The 18,252-nt window shown below is 42.0% G+C and overlaps 1 protein-coding gene and 1 long non-coding RNA gene across 5 annotated transcripts in view; one reads left to right on the forward strand and one right to left on the reverse strand.

The window, feature by feature from the left end:
- LOC112212850 overlaps positions 1-1,911 on the forward strand; it is a 13,055-nt gene extending 11,144 nt beyond the window's left edge. Inside the window, exon 2 of the long non-coding RNA XR_002946682.2 lies at positions 1,780-1,911. This is a non-coding gene — a long non-coding RNA (uncharacterized LOC112212850). The remainder of the gene's footprint in view (positions 1-1,779) is intronic.
- LOC100747526 (protein outspread) overlaps positions 1-18,252 on the reverse strand; it is a 216,490-nt gene that overhangs the window by 130,063 nt on the left and 68,175 nt on the right. The window lies entirely within an intron of this gene.

Consider the following 18,252-nt stretch of genomic DNA (forward strand, 5'->3'; position numbering starts at 1 on the left):
GCTGCTTTGAGAACCAGCCAGGAAGAGGAGGCAGCCGCGAGTGAGATCCTATCGGCTGATATTCAATGCGATATAACTCATTCTAGGTATGGACTATCCTGAATACACAGACCTTGAATATTCTTGTATATGCACGCAAGGATTGGTTGTGTGGTAGGATACGGTTTATTCAGTCCATAAAGCTGCCGCGATGCGACCACACGATTTAATTCGAAATCGAGGCAAACTTTCGTGCACCTTTCTTCCTCGAATTATATCAGAGATCGTAAAGAGCTAGTCGATTTGGATCGTTGGTTTTTGCGTTTTTTTCCTTTTTGTTTTTGTTTCTTTTTTTTTTCTTTTGACGCGTGAATCGGATACGATTTGTCCGAAATTTTGGAAATTACCGAGTTACGATGTACAATAGGAAAACATGTAAATCGGTTCGGTTCGCGCATAGGCGTTTCAACTTGTAAGTAGAACGAGCTCTTACGCGCACACCGCTTATCTCTGAGACGAGTCTGAAGTTTTTCACATTGCTTTGTGACCTGTTTGCACTTGCAAATTCGACCGGTTCGTGTCGATTTTCAACTAGTTTGAAACATTCTACTTTGAAAGTTATATTTAGCTTCAACGTGCATCGTCGATTTTCCCAACTTCTTTATTTTCGCACGCATCGATCGATTAAGGTGCCTTTTCAAATCATCGAGAGAATCTTTCTACAACGTAGAACATTTTATTTTTAGCTCACTGTGATTTAATACGAGGTTGTCCAACATATTTTGTTTTATATCATTTTATCGAATTACGTTTGATCCATTTTATTCTATTACTACAAAATGGATCATACGTAAATCCATGAAATGATTTAAAATAAAAACTGTTGGCGATCTATTATTCCACTTATAAAAGGAAACTTTTCGGACAATCTAATAAATAAAATACCAAATGCAACAAGCGATGAATAGTTAAGGCTTAAACACGATGGAACTCGTAAACCAATGTATCAGCTTTATAACGAGATCACTAGATCGTTCAGAGATTTATACGAATCAAATATTCTTCGTGACAGATTCTAGCCTACATTCTCTCGACTAAAAAACATGTATACCTGTAACCACAGCAGATCTATTACGGAGTATTTCATAATTATACACATTCTCCCGGTAAAATATTCAAACCACTCGATTAAAACCTCAAATCACTCGGTCATTTATACCCTGGAAACGTAATTGAGCTTGGTAAATCGAGAGGTAACGGTTATCACTGTTGTCTCGCCTCCTTTCAAGTATCTTCCCTCGAACGTAATCCGTTAGTGGCCCAAATAAATGTCATTCGCGAGTCCCGCGAACCGATATGAATTAATTAAAACTTGTTAATGTTGCTCGACGAGAATCGAAGACGGACGCCACTTTCCAACCGTGTCTGTCTCCTCCTCGCTACCGTTACTCGATCCGAATTAATTCCGACCGTTCCAGCTGCCTCTGGCTCAATTAGCCTTCGATATTTCAATTATTCGTCCCCCGAGGACCTCGTGTCCTTCTCCTTTTTCTTTCTCGCTTCGTCGTCTTCGCCGATTTAATTGAATGTCAACCTCGACCCAGTAACGATCCATCAATATTTTCTTCTTTATTTCTTGTCTTATTTAATTGTTTATCTTCTTCACGATGCTAATTAGCTATATTGATTTTTCTCGACATCTAGGTGGGTTGGGTCGAGTGAATTTTTCGTTCAGAAAATTTAAGCTCGGATCGCGCTGTAATAGAAACTACTATCAGGTTGTTTCTTTCCTTTTATGAGGAAATAATAGACGCACAACGTTTTTTGTTTTATATTATTTTGTCCAATTACGTACGATCCATTTCGTTCCATTGAGATAAACATCGCGACATTTCACAAACTTTGTTTCACGTTTGTATGAAGGTGCATTGTTGTAAAAAACACGTTTGCGAAAGAAAGACACTTTCTGGACAACCTAATACATATACGTGGGTATAGAGTTAAAAAGTAGCGACGCCCTATCGTATTTATTATTTATTTACATATTAATTAATTAGGTCCAAATATATGACATTTCGTATCGTTTAGTTATGCTATCGTAAACCCACAAGAGTTTGATAGTATGCTTGATATTATGAATATATACCTATATATGAAAATTAATTACTACACTTGAAAATAAAGGTACGTGGAAATATTTTCTATAGTCACTGCAGTCTCTAACGATCCCTGTAATAACCTCTGATCCCTAAAATATAAAATAAACCATACAGATCACTGTCCTCTTATTTCTCATCCCTAATTCCTCTAAACGATAACTCACGGAAGACACTTCAATCGCCTAATCAAGCGATACCTGATCGCAACCAACCAAACTTCGCACAATCAGATAAATGGAACACCGTCGGCTGTTTAAGAGAATCGTCGACACGAAAAACTGAAGTCACGTCGGCTAAAACTTCGCGAAGCTTCGACATCGAGGCCTCGCGTCGATTACATTCTATTTCCGCTTAGGACACGCGTGCTCGTCATTTGCGGCCACCTGTTCCCTCGTCAAACGACGCACCTCGATAAGGACGCTCGATCAGATAATCCGCGCAACACCGAACGCACACGTTTCTACGTACGTGTGCTCGTGATTAGCAAAAAGTTCCGTTAACGGGCCTCGACGAGCACGGTGACTGGACGCAACGAGGAACAGCAAGAAATCAACTCGAAAAGCAACTCTTGGTTAGAGGTAGGAACCTCGTGATAAATGGCGAAGGTGCAGCGGTGGCACGTGGCTTGCGAAACGTTGACTATCGCGTACTGCTACTTTGTTTTACGTGGAATGTCGTGAAATGGCGTTTGGCGACTAAATGGTCAGAACGCGTTCGTTGCCACATCCATCCTCTATCGAATTATCGACTCTATGGAATATCGTGCCTCCACCAAACACTGTCTCTCGAAAGTACTCGAATCCTTATTGTGGGAAACATTTACGTCGATATTGTGCTTGTTATGTGAAACGTTTCGAAATTTTATCGCCGCTGTAACGACATACGACTGTCGAGATTACGTTGGCAAAATTTGAAAGCGATCCGACTATGTATATAGAAACTGCAGAACATTTATTGCAAACGCATGCGTATATATAGTACAAAATTAGCATACAACACGAACAGCGATCTCGAACGTCTAAATGTTTCATAATTTCTATGAATACGTTTTTCTATTTGTTTCCAACTTCGGCGTATCTCTTCGGTCGTGGTAATCGAGTCTCGTTACGGTGTCAAACGTAATTTCAGAATGTTTCGTACAACGTACGTAATATATTCGTAAAAAGTCTATTCGTGAAAAGTCTACGAACGTTCGAGTAGCTTCGCGAGTCTGTGCAAGTGCTAGGGGTGACACTGGTGACGAAAGTGAATTTTTAAAATCGGGGTCTCCGGCTCGTACCGCGGAGGACGTCGACCTTAATTCACTGCTAACGACTCGATTGTTGTCTGCCTACCTTCTTCCATTACAAATGGCAAAACGTTCTCCGCCAGGGGATCCTGAAACGCGTTCTTTTTTCGCGTTCTCACGGTATTCCGCGCGCAAGTCAGTTTCTCAAGTGCCGTCGGATCAAGCGCAAATTATGATCCGCGGAACAACAGCATCACGCCAGTGCAATAGGTTAACTCAGCTCTGATCCTGTTATCGCCGCTGTTCGATCTTTGCGCGATCATGAGCTTTCCTATTGCCACCTCGTAATCATGTTCAACCACCGACACTCCCGTGTTTTTTTTTCTTTTTTCTTTTTCTTCGACCTTCTTCCTTTCACACCGTGAACTTTTGTCTCTGCGAGTTTCGACGTCTCGTATTATGAATAATTCCCTTTTATATCGAAACGTCCGATCGTTTCAACTGTTTATCCGATTGTTAGACCTCGTGTCTTTAGATTTGATTATCGATGGTTAGAGTACGGGATTTCCCTAGTTCTCCCGTTGGAAATCGTACTATTGCTTGTTTAGCGTGTTGCAAAATAACGATCCAATGGCGAAAACCGATTCTTCTTAACATTTACATACGTCTTTTCCAGAAAAGCAAAAGAATATTATATTTAATTTCTGTTCGATACGTTTCATTTTTCTGTTGGAAAATATTCATCAAGTCGTATAATTGTTACGAGCGTGTCTATGTTCATATCATAAAAGAATTCTACTTAATTAAATCACGAAACTGTGCATGTGACAATGGTTGTTTCTATGGAAGCAGTTAATTCTCATTGGACAAAAGTTCAAGACGCGGATCGTTCTTATTCGTAATTAATTTTTGACTGTTAGAATTTATTATTATTATCTGATTAGTTATTATCTTGTCCGAAGAGTTTTTATCTGAAGAGCGGAAGATTCGAAAAATTCGACTGTTTTTCTTGCGAATCCTTCGATTTCTACGTACAATGATGAAAAATTGGAATCGCCGTGGGCAGTTCCATTTTTCAGTAAATTTAGTAAAACTGTCGCGCTAAAAAGAACGTCATCGTTATGTAAATTAATTACGCAGTTTCATAACGTTTAATTCATCTTGTTTTTTTACACTTCGCGTCTATCGTACGTGTGTGAGCGTGTTGGTCGTGGGACAGTGCTCGCGTATCCACGAGTTGATCTGAAAGAGCAAACGGTATGCTAATTAGATTTCCACCTGCCAGGGATTTAAGGCGAGTACGCGAGACACAGAAAAGCACCGCCCGGAACTGGTTACTCGATTACAGTCGTGCTTCAAATAGGAACGTTCGACGTTCTACAAATATTGAAACAGTAGAATCGGCAAACGGTACTTGAGACCATTTTAGCGATGAATGTCTGCGCATGACGCTCTTCGTATATTAATTTAGAGCACATCGTGCTGTTAATTAAACGGTGTGAAAGTAGGGCATAGAAGCAGATTCGTGAAGTAATTATAAAGTACGATATACATTATACCAGGTTATAACATATAAACTGATTTGCTTCTATCAATTGTTTAAATCTTTATTTTTATACGTATAACAACGTAGAATTTCCTTTCATTTATATAAATAAAATATATATGAACTTAACCCTGTAATTATTCTGTAATTTGAAACGTTAAGTTTATCGTCGTCTAACCGAAGAATAGAAAAGCAGCATTCGTGCCACGAATAGTTCGTATATGCAAAGTTCTGCCCGTATTGCTATGCGTGATATAGTTAATAAATACAGGAAACTACTGATTATTACGAGATGTCGCGGTATCGTTGATAAAATCTAGAGAAAAAACGTTAATCGTTCCAAGGACGATAGAAAACGCTAGTTTCAATTATCCGGCTACCATTTTCCAGCCGTATAATATATTATACGAATGTTGGAGCGTGGAACTCGTGGACCCTGTACTCTCATCGTAGCGGCTTCATTAATCACATCACAAATGTAATTTCCATACCCGGTTCAAAGCGTGATTGATTGCGCGTATGCGAGAAAAATCCGCATTAGCCGCAAGTTCACCCGTCTCATTAGCCAACGCGAAAAATCAACCACCCCGTGGTAATCGTGCGATCAAGGAGAAAAATTCGACCAACGTCAGTCTCTCGATACTCGTCGTTTTATACAGAAAATCGACGCGTTATCTCCATAAATTCGCTGTTTACCAAGTACTTTGGTATCGAGATCGTATTATCGACTGTTCCAAATTTTCGGAATTTTCTAACTTTCCATCTACGTTTAGAAAATCTAATCAGTCAATCGCTTCGAAACTCGAAAGCTTAATTAATCGTGCCAATCGGGCGAAATTCCATCGATTCTCGCAAACGTCTCTTCCATCGTCTTCGGGACTCGTAAACTCGCTCTCGTAAACTCACCATTCACCTAATACAGATTTTCTATCGAGATACCTGTTATTCGATTGTCTTGAATTTTCTAAACTCGTTAAATTTCCATTCAGTGAACTACATCAGTCGATCGGTTCAAACTGAAAACCCCGATTAATTATTTCTTGGGAGCATAAAGTTGATACAGAGATATTCGACCGCCTGGAATATTTGAAATTTCCATCGAGTAAAAAATCTATATCGATCGACGTATCGGAACACAAGAGCCCGATGAACGCGTTCCAATTCTCGATGCTCGCCAACTGAACATCTCTCTAACTCTGGTTAGTTCGTAGAACTAACTTCCCACAAACCCACAATCCTTGACTCTGCATCGAAGAGGTGCTGGCCGATCGCACGTGTTCCACGTGCAGGTTGGATGCACTCTCACGGGAAAAGGCTTTCGAACGGTTTATCCTTGCGGTTTGCGTCGGTCGAGTTCGTAAATCGAGGATCGAGACAGTGGTCGAGTGAGACTTGTCCGCGAATCGTCCAAGCTACGTGCGGCGATAGATCGCGTTATCGGGCCAGAAAACGGCCTGTCTTCGAGCGAAAGATCGAACCGTGGCGATAGAGCCGAGGAGAAACGGACAATTACAAGCGGCCTGTGCTCACCGATCGGCCGGGTTCCCCGCGCGTTTCCATCGACGCGTGTCCTTTTCGTTTGGTCGTTCAGTGACGCGTAAAACGCCGTGCGCGTTTTATATCACGACCGATCGAAGGAAGGCTCTCGTTGAGATCGTTTTCCATGGACGGGAGGAACGCTTTCGCACGCTCTTCGCTCGGCCTCCTCTCCCTTTCTCCGGACGTCGAGCCTTTTTTTACCATGGGAATGTGTGCCAAGTGCACGCTCGCGGAACAACGTTTCGGCGGATCGCGATTTCTTCGGCCTCGAACTGCTCGCTACGATTTTATTCGATGACTGTTTCGACTCTTTTAACTCGTAAGCGTCGAGATACTTGGCGGATTGAAAATTACCGAGGATTTTCAGAATTTCACTCTAGCCGGGTATATTTATACTCTCAAATGTAATCGTCCTTTGAGTCTTGTAATTAATTGAATTATAATTTTATTCAACGTCGCCATACGTTTGTACGAAGCGAAAGGATATAACGATTTTTTTGCGATAATACAAGCAGAACACATTCTCAGTCAGTGATCTGGCGTGAAAGTTTTATTCGTCTGAGGCTATGGGCGAGATGTCGTTTATTTTGCGTAAAAGAAAGATGTGGCAAGAAAGTGGTTTTATTACACGCGCCGAGTGGATTATAGTTTAATTACCGGGCTTCTTCGAGGTTTTTCGTCCTCAAACATCGAGATCGAGATTCGACAGGATAACGTTTTATTTAACTTTATCCAATGGAACGTATCTGGTGTTTTAATTAAAAAAGAATGAGGAGAACTATCTTTTCGACGACAAGTGGTGACCATAGCGTTACAAAACATCTCATTCAAAAGGTCACACGAATGACATTAGCATTAAGGGTTAAGTATTTATCGATAAAGAAAGTAAATTTAGGTTGAGTATTCTAGATGGATACGAATTTAGGACTTGCTCGAGTCAATGCCCTTCTAATCGATGCCTATTCAGATCTATTTCCTGTCTATAATAAGCAAACAGCACTGCATACCAGTACGCGTCGTGTTCTAGCTAATAATAGTCGGGATTCAACGATGAGTATTGACATGTCGGCTTGTTTCAACGCTATTGGATTATAGTCCGGAGGAAATCGATTCTCGTTGCTATAGTTTGTTGCTACAACGTTCACTGTTCTGTCGCTCCACTTATTTTCAATCGGAGCAGATTTCAAAGACTGTCAATTCACGATTTTAACGATTTAGTACAAGAATTTAATAATAGTAGGGCGAAGAAAAAAGAAGATATATATATAATAGAGTATCTATCGTAATAAAATTCAACATTAATTTTATCAAAAGCATGGAAACTCCTGCTAATCGTGAAATACAAGCGTCCGCGCGACGCTTATCGCGAAGAATGGAAATTTCACTCGCAAGATCCTGGAATCACAAATTTCTCCCAATTACGAAGCATAAGAAACACAAGATGGGATTTTCTGGAAATGCTGCGAAGCAGAACCGAAGCAGAGTCGGCGATGCAACAAAGAGATAACATCGAATCGTACGCCATTCACCGCGGAGCCGATCCTCCTTACCCTGTTACGAAGGTTTTCTTCTGTGGCGTTCTTCCGGGTCTTCTTGCCACTTCTCCCGGCTCGAATTACCGATCGAACTAGTCACCGAGTCCCGGAGACCGACGGCGATCGTGTCGTATTAACGAAGAGGTTTTTGCCTTTTACCCGTGCCAGAGAAATCCGACGAGTGGTTGGATTGTGCAACGAAATTTCTGCCTCTCTCGATTTAATGCCGCCTTCGCCACACGAACGCGAGCAGAACGAAGCTGAAAGCGGCGGGGACAAGAAACCTTAGGGACGTGTTCTTCCACGAATTAGATCTCTGAAAAGTCGCCTGTCTAAGCTGAGCACACTTTACGCAATTTCCCGTTCTTCCTGCTACGCATTTCCGGTTTCCAGAAAAGGTCACGGGTCATTTCAGACAAAGAAGAGCATGAGAATCGTCTTGAAGACAGATGCGGGTTAAAGGGGAGCGTGCGTTTTATAGAAGTAAGTAAGAAAGTTCAAGAGTTCCTCGAGAGTATTTATTTTAAATATCCCGTGACATCTAACTTCTCGATAGAATGGAATTCTATCTTTTCTTTTTTTTTCTGACGTTTAGAGATAAACGAGAAAAAAATAGAGAGAAAAAAGCTAGTAACGTGGTGCTACCGATCGAAGTTCGGAGAATCGTGGACCAGATTGGATTCTAATAGAAAAGTCAACGCGCTAGTAAAAGACAAGAGATGGAATTAAATCGGTAGTTGCCGCCTCGGTGTCGCAACTAGCGCGAAGAATTTTAATACCAGGCCGCGACAAAACGTTGTAGAAAACGATATCAGCCTGCCGATTCGCGGCTCTCTGTTCCCTTCTTTTCACGATCGAATTACCGCAGATCAGATTCGATCTTCTTTCCTCACGGTAGGTGCCAGGGCTCGCGTGTCTCGATATTTCATACGCGTACACTCCACGACAGCAGTTCTGCCTGTACAATCGTAACTTTCATCCTGATCAAATAAACGATAGAAATTATTCCGATAGATCGATCGTATGTTTTAACGCTAAAATCGACGAATTTTCACAAAATGTCAACCGATCGATTTGCCCCACTCGCCTGTGTTTCTGCATCGACGTAAAGTCATGTCCGGAACAATTTCTCGGCGGCATAAATCGTCGAAAACGTTTTCCTGGTTAATTCCGTGGTGAAAGGTGGACGAGGAACGGCGGAAAAGCGAAAGAGTCAAAAGAGAAGAAGGGATAGGCGAGGTCTATTCGTAGAACAATAGGCGGCATCGAGGTACCAGACGATGAAGTCACGACATACTCGTGTTCCGACATTGTGGACATTTTGCCGCGGCCAAATAGCGCCGATTTAACGCGCAACACACAGTTTCGCGACTGGCCAACAACGGCGTCCTGTATTCGCGACAGCTACGAGCATCAAGAATCGACTTGAACATGCCCGCATCCCATAGAAAATGGCAACTACGTGGAAACAGAGCGTGTCCTGGTAATGTCGCGACACGAACTCGCAGAAGCGCGCGTGTCCACGAGCACTTGTTCCTTATTCGCGCAGGAAATTAACACGAGCAACGCGAATGTAAGGTAATTAGTGGACTACAGATGTTTATGCAAATTCGTATCTTTTACAAACGTTATCAGAGAAATAGACTGGAAAGTCAGGGAGAAATAGAAAACTTGAAAAATTCGTACATGAGATGTTTAATTAACGTAGCAACGATGTAGCAAAGTTTCCTCTGCAATTTTGTTACTTCCCCCTCGAGGATCTCTTCAACTCGTTCCGCAACTTATCAGACTCTGACATTCTGTCAGGTGGATTCACTAGGAAGTACCCGAAGAGCAGAATTCTCTTAATCACGCGAGTTTCGATCGACAATGTTACAGTCGAGTGGACGAAATATTCTGACCGCGTATCAGCCGTTACCTGAATGGATCGCTTGGAAATGCAATGCCGATTCCAAGGGAATCCACGGTGACTCGAATAATCCCGCCGTGCACGACGAAGCCACGCAGATGAATAAAGTCCTCGTAATTGGCTGAAACGCAGCCCCGGCACGACATTTTCACTTTCCGCGGATCGTTGCCCCGATAATTACGTACTCCGTCGCGATTTGTTCCGACAACCAAAGAACTGCGATCGAACGAAAGCACCGGTTAAAATTGTAAGATCTTTGGTTTAAGAGCGCGAAAATCCTTGAAAGTTAAAATTATTAGATTGTCCGAAAAGTTTCTTTGGTTTCATAAAGTGATAACAGATGGATGGAATTTCTGTTTTATATTATTTTATTGAATCAGATGTGATCCATTTCGTTCTATTTCTATTATTACGTTCGTGAATAGTTCGATGAACTAATATAAAACAAAAATCATTGTGCGTCTATTATTTCCTTATAAAACGAAAGAAACTTTCCGCACAACCTAATAGAACTTTGTTTTCTGAGTGAACGATAACTTCGTTATCGTTTAACTTCCGTGTTATCTCTTTTTTATCGGAAAGGTTCGAGAGTTTTGAGATTTCAGAGTTTCAAAGCTGTAAATTTCTAAAATTCAAAAGTTGCAAAGTTTTTAAAATTGTTAAGCGTAAAAACGTTGTCCCCTGGAATGTCAAGATAAAAAGATAATTTACACGCATTTCCTTTTCTCCAAACTTTTCGCAATTTGAATAGACACAAGCATGCACGCGATATCCAGTACCTGAAATTAAAGCGATCATTTTGTAAGCGCCTAAGGTCGCATGAAATTACGTCGATCGGAATAATAACCAGAGTACAGAACCTGACAAAAATCCAAATGAATCGCATGTCGAGCACTTGATTTATCCGTCTGTTCGCGGCGCAAACGCGACGAAATAAAAAGTGGAGTCCCTACGGTGTCGCGAATTAAACGATACCTCGTTAATCGCGTTGATTCGACCTATCGGTCGTTTAAAAATACCTGCAAAATCACGATCGTAAAATTCACGTTTCGAAGAACGCGTTACACTAGGGATATTTCAAGTATTCCACAATTATCCAGTCATATTTGCGTGATTTCAGATTATACGGTAACGAACATAAATCTTTCGATTATAGTTCAATCTCTTTCGCACTTTTCTTTACGCTTTTCGACACAATGGAACACGAGTTTCTCATTGCATTCGAATCATCGTTATAATCTTATTATCGTGAAATTTCAATATATCGGAGGAAAAGTGAATCGACCTGATTTCTAAGTATCGCAAAAACTAATCGATTCTATCACGGAATTACAAATCGTACGTCGTGGCAAAGCTCTGTTAACCCTTCACTGATTGGATAAAACAATGGCGTACACGGCTCGCGGCAGTCGTTTACCTGAAACCCTTGCGTACCACTACTCTATACCCCGCTATCGAACGTGAAAATATCGAGTTACCCAGGAGACAATGAACCGAGGCCCTCGCCAATTATCCCGACTTCCACGAATCTCGCGTAAAATCCTACTTCGGAGAACGTGTATTATTTCTTCGATCGACTCTAAAGACAATCGTTAAAGAGATCGATGCGAACCTTTTTTATACAATTTTGGGTTGCCAACTAAGCGATTGCGGATTTTGTCATTAGATGATAATGACAGTAGTTTCCCAAAACCCAATAGTTTCCACTAAACCTTCTATTAATCGACGCGACGACAAGACAGCCGCGCAACAAATCTAGTTTCCTTGAAATTAATCATCTTCCTTCGGATTTAACTTTCTCTACGTACGTACGAACAATCGATGCATCGGTGTACCACGTACGAACATTTGAAATCCTCTTTCAAAACCTATACACCGATCACCGGTGATACTATCGTTAATCGGGTCGTTCGATTAATACTTTGACTGCCACGTTGTTCATAAAAGACCACGGTTTCTCCTGTGACGCCACGGTGGTCATTGGTAATCAACCAGAGCGATTGAACTTCTTACGATTGTAAAAATTGAATGAAAATTGACAGTTAGGGCATTTTGAATATAACCGATAAATAAAACATACTTCGAGATAAAAAGTACTCCTATTGAACGATTAAACATTTTTATTAGAACATCGATAAAAAAAAAAGAATGAGAACAAATGTTGCATCTAACGGTGCACCGTGTTAAAACACCATGGCGTCCTGAGCGAAACATGTGATTTCGGCGTGGCAGTCAAAGTGTTTTAACCGAAACAACGAGCGAACAACCGTTCGAGTGGCATTTCCTCGAAATCGCGATCGCATAGGTAACACGGGCGAACACAGCGCGGAACAACAATCGGCACCTCGGGTCCCAATCGAAACTGCTTTCTCTCGTGGCCGGGAGGTTGGCATTACCAGAGAGCCGTGCAGCGTTCCAGAGATTGATTGCCTTATCGATAATTAGCTTAGCACGAGCAACCGTGCCGGACCTTTTGTTTCACCGTCTGACCTCAACAACGCCTTCGTCGGACTTCTGCGACCACGAGAATTCCTCTCGCGTCGAGCCACCAATGGCTCACTTATCGTTTCGTACGTGCTCGTTCGAATTTCGTCTTCGAATCTCACGAACCTGCTCTTACGGACTAGCTAGCTGGTAATTTTCGTTTCTCACCGCGTCGCCATTTATCAAACGGCGAGTTACTAGTTTGCAGAGTGACTAAGGCGAATGTTTCCACGAGCCAGCCGATCTCGGAGTCTTCCGACGATGGAAAGCGAAACGGAGGCACGGACGAACGCTTGCCAAATGGAGAAGCACAGGCTACTTCTTAAGGAAAATTCAGTGAAAACAGGTTAGATTCGATGGCTTTTCCTGGGCCGTTCGAAGGAAAACTCGAAGAGGGATCTAGATCGATTCTAGAGCGGCGGATCGACGTTTCTCAAACGAGTATTTGCGTTCCGAGGAATCTCGTAATGTTCTCTGTTGCGAAGCGTGGATTGCAGAAGACCGAGATTTCTCTGGCTCCTTGGATCGATCAACGTTTCGTCAAAGTAGACGAACCTGTGTAGTTGTATGGGAAGTATGGTACTACGGTTCTGTAGCATGGTGTTGCTTAGGATCTTACGATATTCCATACTGCCAAGAACGAATTACGAGGAAGCAAGATTCCCTGGAGACTCGCGCGACATTTACAAACAAATTGCTTCTTCATCGAGGTAAACGAACCCACTGAAGGATCCTAAAACTCGGCATTCCTCGCGATCCAGCAACGTCTCACGTTGCGAAATCGAAATTCCAAAAACAGCAAGATCTCAGCGAGACTTCCACGGCATCTTTGACTAATCGGTGTTTCGTCAAAGCTAACGAACGCTCCACGGTGTAATTCGACAAACAATGAACGCATCGATTAGCGGACGCGTAGGTGGAGACGAGGATGAAGGCGCATTTGCACGTGTCGCACGTCCCTTGGGCGCCGAGGCGACGACGGGGAACCTGAAGGTAAAAATACGGGAGAGAAAAAAGAAAGAAAAAAAAAACGGCGACGAAAGGAAAGAGGTGGAAGAAGAGAGGAAAGCAAAAAAGCAAGAAAAAAGAAGAGGACAGCGGGGAAACGAAGAGAGGGAAGAAAGGAACGACGCGTGCAGGAAGGGCCGCCTTGAAGCTTTAAGAGGCAGCTCACAAAGGGTGGAGGAGAAAAAAAAAAGAAGCAGCGACGTGCATACGGGGCATAACTCGCGAATAATGCGCCGTTTTATACGGGCGTACGTGAGCGAGCCGTAAGCAAATGCATTTTGCAGCAGCGGGCCTTAAACCGCGCTCACATGTACAGTCCGTTGCATAAGATCGTCGATGCAAATATCTCTGTATGGATATTTTTCTTCATCCCCCTCCTTCTTCGTTATTTTTATTCCCCTTCCTTTTTCCTTCTCCGTCTAATTCCAATTTTCGCTTCCTTCCCTTCTTCCTCTTCTGTTTTCCTTCTTTACATTACCTCCATTTCTTCTTTTTCCCTTCGCTGTTTCCTCTATATTCTTTTATCTTCTTCTTCCGTTGCCTACCCTTTCTTCCATCCATTTCCATCCTGAGCTTTCAATATGCGTAAATCTTTAAGAAAATAACAATAATTTTCACAAGATCTTCCCTTCCTTCTCCTTTCTTCTTTCACTCTCTCGTCTCTTTTTTCTCTTCTTTTCGCCTGGAACTTACGTAACGCCGATACGCATAAACGTTTGTACAAAAGAAAGGAATTAATTTTCATGGGAGGAGACACCAAATTCACGATCTTGCGTCGCAGATTGTACACGTATGGCCCGTGCTCGGTAACAAAATGCGATCGTCCTGTTCGTCGTTGCGATAAAAATACGCTCGTTAAAGCCTCGTGCGATGAAAGTTGCACGAGTTCCATCCACGGGAATGTTTAACAAGAACTCGCGAAAGACCACGATGACTCGTCTTCATTCAATATTGTTCAATTAAAAGCTCGTAAAGTTCTTTGATACGGAGATGGGGGCACGGTCGAGTGGTCGGGTTCCGAAGATCCGCCCTTATATCCCGGATAATCTTCCGTGGAATTACAGAACGATTTCACATGATGCCAGCAATTTCACTGGAAACGAGGCGGCAGAGAAGGAGATTCATTTCTTTCTTCTTTCTTTTTTTTTTTTTAATCCGGGGATTACGCTGCAATTTGGGCGCCATGGAAAAAGACGATAAAAGAATAACTTTGCTGGCTCTTTTTTCATTCGAAGCTTGTCTTATGAATATTCGTTGTCGTTTTATTAACGATGCTTGTAACTCTAATTTCTTGTAGATTGGCTTATAATTTTACTATGTTGTATAATTGCCTCCAGAATTTTAATCTCTCGTAAAGTTCCATTTGAATTATAACGACCATGTTGCTATTCAGGTTAACAAGTCTAGAAATTTCCAACATAAGTATAAATGTTTCTTTCGTTAAATTAATATACGTCGTTCACGAAGGCATTCTCAAATCACTGGCTCAGAAAAAAGAAACTTCTGCAACTTGAATAGTCGACGCTACAGATTTTCTACCAATGATAACAGAACAATCTTCATTAAAGAAAGAATTTTTCTGTCAAATATTTTCAACGCCCCGATAAATCTAACATCCAAGGCCATTGGCCTACGCGTGACGCGATCTACTTGGCCCGATTCATAAATACGATAGTTTCTTTTATTCAAAAGTCTCTGTTCTCGTTTAATATTAATGTTCACGGAATAACTGAAAATGAACCATCTTCCCTCGTACGAGTATAACGTTACCCATCCTTTCGAACGATCAAGATTCTGTATAAACTGAAATACCATAGAGGCATAAAGGCAACGTGTACACGTCTCTTTCTCCAATTTAAAACACATCGTTTACGAAGGCGTGGAACGCGACGTCCTCGAATCGCTGGCTCGGAAAAAACGAAACTTCCACGCGACATAGATAGCCGATGCTCCGGATTTTCTACGAATTAATATGATTAGCCACGTAGAGCCACGCTTCTATTGTGACTCCCATTTGCAGTGAAAGCATACCATTAGAGACGTGCCACTTGCTTTTCCTCGAAGACGAAAAAGAAAAAAAAAGAAAAAATAAAGAAAAGGAAAGAAGAAAGATAGAAGAAGAAAAATTGGCGAGCGAGGACGAAAAGAATGGGCAAGAATACGAAGAAAGCTCAAGAGAGAGAGAGAAAGAGACCGGTTGCGATCGTAAGGGGACACGAGGCGCGTCCATTATGATGCAAATTAACGTTACCCGAGGAATTTTACGCTCGGCCTCGATTTTTTTCCCGCGTATTGCAGGTTCATTAGAGTGTGCCAATTTCTTCTGGCGTTTCTCGCAGAACCGTCTGGGAAAATATCTTTGTGCGCGAATTCCCCGGCTCGATCCAGGCCAGTCCTGCTCGCGAGAACGAATTAAGCCAACGTGCACGCGTTAATTGGCTAATTAAACGGGGCCATGGCGTAACATGCGATCGGTTTCGATCGATTTCGTCGGTTCGATCTTTCGACGATCGTTCTGCACGCCGATGAACAACGTACAACTTATCGGAGATACAATAGGGAAAAGGACGATTCGTCGAGCGAGTTTAACGAGAGTCGCAGCAAGTGTAACCCAGATCGGAAATAGCCTGAACAGAAACGGTTCTAGACTCGCTTTAGATTCGACTTTGCTCGTCCCGCGTCACTGGCTTTAATGGATCTTCGGCTTAACGACGTGCGATCTTCTTTAACTGGCCACGCGCAAATCGAAATTTGCATAATATTCGCATGCTTCGTCCTTTACGATCCTACCTTGACTGGCTCGATTTTTTTAAATTACTCTCGAGTGGGAACTTGATTCGGCAGAAATTTCGATGTAAGTGGATCGTTGGTTAGGAAAGTATAGCGATAAAAGCAAATTGCGAACTGTTTTTGAAAGGAAATTGTGAGAAAAGGTGAAATACGAGCGAGGTTAAGCGTAATATAAAGTTAAGTAGTTAAGGACTGCGCGAGTCAGACATAACGCGACCTAAATATGTGCCAATTTGGCCCAAGTCCGGCATCGTTAAACTCATCGAATTAAATACAACCCACGTTCATAAAGACAACTTTACGCGTCACGAGTGTATATTCCATTTGTTCTTAATATCGTCCATTAAACCTGCACAAAGATCTCAATCATAATGCAATTATCCTACGGGATTACCGATTTACCATTTTCGGAACTTTCTACGCATTTCATTCGAAACAAAGATCTCCAAGTAACGTAATATGGAATTATGATACGCGATCAGAGCGGATACAGGCGGCCGTTGCATCGCCACAGTCCTTAGCGGTACGCACGCTTGATAAACCATAAATTCTGTTATGGCGGTAAGTATGCAATCCGCGTGGGATGAGGCCAACCGACAAAAGGAAAGCGCTCGTTCTTTCTTCACCTGATAAGACCGTGTTTTCTCTGCTACAAAGAGCCCAGGCTAACAATGAGTTATGCCAGGGTTACGCAATAGAACGCGTCTCTGTATTTATACACGTTTACGTGTGTTTGAGTACGTACGACGACGATTGTGCAATATGACGCCGGTGTACTTAGTATAACGCAACGTTCCCAAAAGAAACACGAGCAGCGTTCTTGTATCCTGATTGCGGCTATTATTTAACGATCGTCGAAACAGATACGGGAAGAACCAGCAGAAAATCGGTTGACAAACATCGACACGTGTCGGCGGTTCCGTGGTGTACGGCCACCGATACGATACGCAACACGTCGACATGCTGATTTAGCAGGTATTATGCTTCGTTTCGACGCACACGCTGTGTCATTATCGTTATGCAACTAATCGTTGGTAAACGACGGATAGGATATACAACGAGGGACGAAATTACATGTTCGTACGGTCGGAACGTGGAAATAGAAGAAAAGAATATGTTCGGTGCTGTTAAATAATATTGAATAACGCGGTTCTGAAAGATTGAAAAACAATGATTATTTTCTTAATTGTAATCGTACGATGAAAAAGGCATGGCATTGTGATCGTGTTATCGGTGAAGTCGGCGTCTCTTATCGTTGGATACGTTACGATACCGAGGCCACTGCAATATTCGTTTACTTTATTACGCACGCGGTATAATGTGCTCGATGACTCTACAAATTCGTTATCGCGATTAATGCACCGTTGTTCCCAGTTACGCAGTTTTATCCGCACTCTGCCTTAAATACTAGTCGAGTTTCTTGTGCTTTGTCGACGATCAATGCGTCATTGATGGCGTTTAATTTGGATAAAAGATCGACGGGGAAAGACGCGGTCGGTAGCTTCGAAAGAAAGCTTATCATTCTCTGATTAAAATATCGTACGATTGTCTGACCTGAGAATTCTTTAAAATTCCAGACTAAAACTAGCCAACGCGACAAAGATTTTACAGCGAAATGTTCGAATTGCTGTTGAAAAATTCCGAGAATATAACTCGTGGAAAATGTTGGAGATCGAATAAAAGCAATAACGCACGTAAGAGGAACGTACAGATTGGAAGAAAATTCGCTCGATCAAGGTGCTCTAATTGTCTGTCGTTATCTAGAGAATCGTCAAACTGAAAAAAGTTCTAAGCAAACAGGCAAATCTAGAACAAATTCCATATCTAAAAGTACAACTGCTGGGAAAAAATTCCGTAACCGTATCGCGCGATTCGCAGAATATTCCCAAAATGTAATGCTAATGAAAACAATAGTATAGGCAAACAAAATGGACAAACTCGATGAAAATCAACATCGCTAAACGCATGAATTAGCAAGATCCACTTAATTAAGGAGTCTCGTCACGATTGTGAACCGAGAGAAGACGGTTGTTACGCACCGTTCGTCGTTTAGGCTTTAAAGGCCTTTAAGGCCT

The sequence above is a fragment of the Bombus impatiens genome, unplaced genomic scaffold (genome assembly GCF_000188095.3).
Source record: "Bombus impatiens unplaced genomic scaffold, BIMP_2.2 scf_0321, whole genome shotgun sequence".
In the NCBI taxonomy this organism is placed as follows: domain Eukaryota; kingdom Metazoa; phylum Arthropoda; class Insecta; order Hymenoptera; family Apidae; genus Bombus; species Bombus impatiens.